The 2,997-nt window shown below is 42.5% G+C and overlaps 1 protein-coding gene across 2 annotated transcripts in view; it reads right to left on the bottom strand.

Annotated features, from left to right (window-relative positions):
• IWS1 (IWS1 homolog (S. cerevisiae)) overlaps positions 1-1,641 on the bottom strand; it is a 49,035-nt gene extending 47,394 nt beyond the window's left edge. Inside the window, exon 1 of one of the 2 annotated variants that reach the window (XM_014550406.1) lies at positions 1,499-1,641. The gene's annotated coding sequence lies outside the window, so the exon portion shown is untranslated. The remainder of the gene's footprint in view (positions 1-1,498) is intronic. The other variant, XM_014550405.1, reaches the window with a different exon arrangement.
• Positions 1,642-2,997: the final 1,356 nt, after the last annotated feature.

Genomic DNA, 2,997 nt, shown 5'->3' with positions numbered 1-2,997 from the left:
GAGTGATATCAAAATAACTAAAAGATAAGCCTTTCTCCCAGTCCATTTAGCTTTCTGATCACACCTGCTTCCTGACTCCACACTAGCCACACTAGCTCCAGGGGATTCCTTGAAGACGTCAAGCACAGTCCCATCTTAGGGATGTTCTTCCCCCACATGGCCAAGTGGCTCTTCCCTCACCCTCCTTCAGGTCTTGATTCAAACGTCACTTTCTTAATTAGGCCTCCTGTACCTCCCTATTTAACACCAAAACCTGCCCTTCCTCCTGGCATCCTTCACTCTGTTCTACCTTTCTCTATAGTGTTTATCATCTTCCAACCAACTATATAATTTTAAAAAGTGGGACCTCATTTAGTCACTGATATGTCAAAAGAGCCAGACACAACAGGTGCTGAATAAATATTTATTGAATATATGAATATACTAATGACATATCGAAGAACAGAGTCAATAATATGATCTCTAACAATTATACCTACCCACTTAAAAAAAACTGGACAATTTTCTGCACATGCATAATCAAGCAAAATATATGGAATATAAGTTCTTAAAAGAAAATTCGGCCATCTTTATCATTCCTATGTGTTTGTTTCAGTTTGTGTTTACCAAAACTCATAGCTGACTTATTGAAAAGTATCCCAGCTTTATTTTGTTAACATTGTGCAATACAGATGATACAACCAGGGAAGCAAATTAAACAGTTTAAAAAATAGGTCTGGCCTGGGCCCGGTAGCTCAGTTGCTTAGAACGTCATCCCAATATGCCAAAGTTATGGGTTCAAGCCCCAGTCAGGGCACATACAAGAATCAACCAATGAATGCATAAACAAGTGGAACAACAATGAAATGTCTCTCTTCAAATCAATCAATAAGTAAAAAAATAATAAAAGTTAGGAATGAGTTAACAAAAAACTTTTACTCTCAATACTACAGAATACTGTTGAAAGAAATGAAATTAGCATTAACTAAATAGAAAAAATATGTAATAGGCCAAATATGTTGAAATGCCATACACAAAATCCAGTACAACTCTGTATTACTAAGCAACAACAGCTTTTTAAATGACATGTGCTTTGTTATTTCATACATTGGAACAGCTCAAAGCCAAATTCTGATATAATTTTTGCAAGGTGATAGCCCTCAAACTTTCGATTTCAATAGGAATATCTTCAGTTTGCAAATGGTCATTGCTCCAGTAAGACATCATTTTGGGAATGGGGAAGCATATCAAATATCAAAAGCCTGGCCTATTTTCTCAACCAAAAACTGCCAAGAACTGCCTAATATCTGAAATGGGACCCAATCAGAACTTAATTCCCTGTGATTTTGTAAATAACAGACTATCCCTACTTATTGTTAAAGCAGTTTTCTATAAACTTACAATTCTGTACCCCAGGGTTTGAAGCCTAAACCTGGTGACAGGGTCTCTACAACTCCAACATAAGACAGGTCTCACAGAATGCGAGGGAAAAGCTCCCCAGACGTTGTGTCGCCAATACCTCTGAGTGACGGTCTACACTTCCCGTGTCTGATCCAGAGTGCTGCTCATTTACATCCTCCTCAACGTCTGACCCTGAGTCCCGTTCATCCTGCACTGGGGTAGCGCCACCATCATCTGCTTAAAAATAAAACAAAACCACTTCAGGTGTGAGATGGACGACATCTACTGGTGTAATGAACACGAATCAAGAATAACATACGAGGAAAGGTGACCACTGATGAAGCATAACTAATGATGCTAATGTTGTAAACAAGACAACAGTATCACACTCAGAAATAACAACAATCATCCCATGGACTGTGACAGAAAAAAATACACCATAAAAAGAATGTGAAGCTTAAGAAACATAACTAAGGACCAAGTCAACAACCTCTAAGTAACAGTGTGCTCTGTAACTATTTCAACTTCCTTGATCACTGAGTCTATTGTGATCACAGCACTTACTTACCACCTCCTAATGGGCTGCAGGATTTGTCATGTCATGCGTTTAACGTGGCTCTTCCCTCACTTGAATGCAAGCGCCACCACAGCAGGGATGTGGGTTCCCTGGGGAGTGCTGGCGCCCTGCACTGCCTGGTGCCAGGCATGTGCTTAGGATGAAGAGCTCACGGAACTGCAGTTCCAGTTCCGAAGCAGGGGATCTCCTTAAAGAAACATGTACTATGCGATCACAAAATGGTGTCAATGAGCTGCTACCTCCCTTTAACCAATGCTTTAAAAACATAAATTAAAAGTGTATGGAGAGGACTTTAGGGCTGTTGCAGGATATGAGAAGACTTGGTTGGAAGTTTAGTAAAAATAAAAATGAATCTTTTTAAATGAAGCAGTCACCTACAGGAAAACAAAAAAGTTGCATAAGAGTGGAATCACTATCATATAAAAAGCTACTCAGCCAAAGAGTAAAGAATATGTCGTCATAATAAAACCGGTAACTTGGAAATTTAACACTGAACAGTGAGGGCAGGGGGAGAAGAGGGCGCTCAGGATGCAGCCCTGTCCTCCCGCAAGAGGAGGCCACACAAACGCCTACAAATGGAGCAACGGGAGAGCGGGAACCGGGAGACCAACGCCAAAAAAAGGATGTAAGGCTAGGGAACTGCGATTCTGCATGCCTTTCAGCGCTTCATCTCTATACAGGTATTACATACAACTGCTTACCTAAGCAACAGTGTGAAACCACAAATGAGCTGAAAAACTATTTTGAAAACATTTACAGAAAAGCAGCAGTGCATGCTTAGCAAAGCGTTTGTCGTCTTAACTATTCTCCCAACTCAGAACAGGAAGGCGGTTCGGTCAGGCCGGGAATTACTGAAGCGCTGGGACAGGGGACAGCCCACGGGACGGGCACAAAGGCCCAGCCCACGTCGCGTTTCCCCCCAGGTCCGGCGCCCCGGCCGGCACCGCGGGGAGGACCCCGGAGAAGATGCGGGAAACGGGACTCCCAGACACTCAGACCAGGGCCTCGGCTTCCCGGCCTGGAGCCCAGGGCTGCGGGGA

This window comes from Myotis brandtii, unplaced genomic scaffold (genome assembly GCF_000412655.1).
Source record: "Myotis brandtii unplaced genomic scaffold, ASM41265v1 scaffold600, whole genome shotgun sequence".
Taxonomy (NCBI): domain Eukaryota; kingdom Metazoa; phylum Chordata; class Mammalia; order Chiroptera; family Vespertilionidae; genus Myotis; species Myotis brandtii.
The sequence above is the reverse complement of the archived record's forward strand: the minus strand, read 5'-3'. Positions and strand labels throughout refer to the sequence as shown.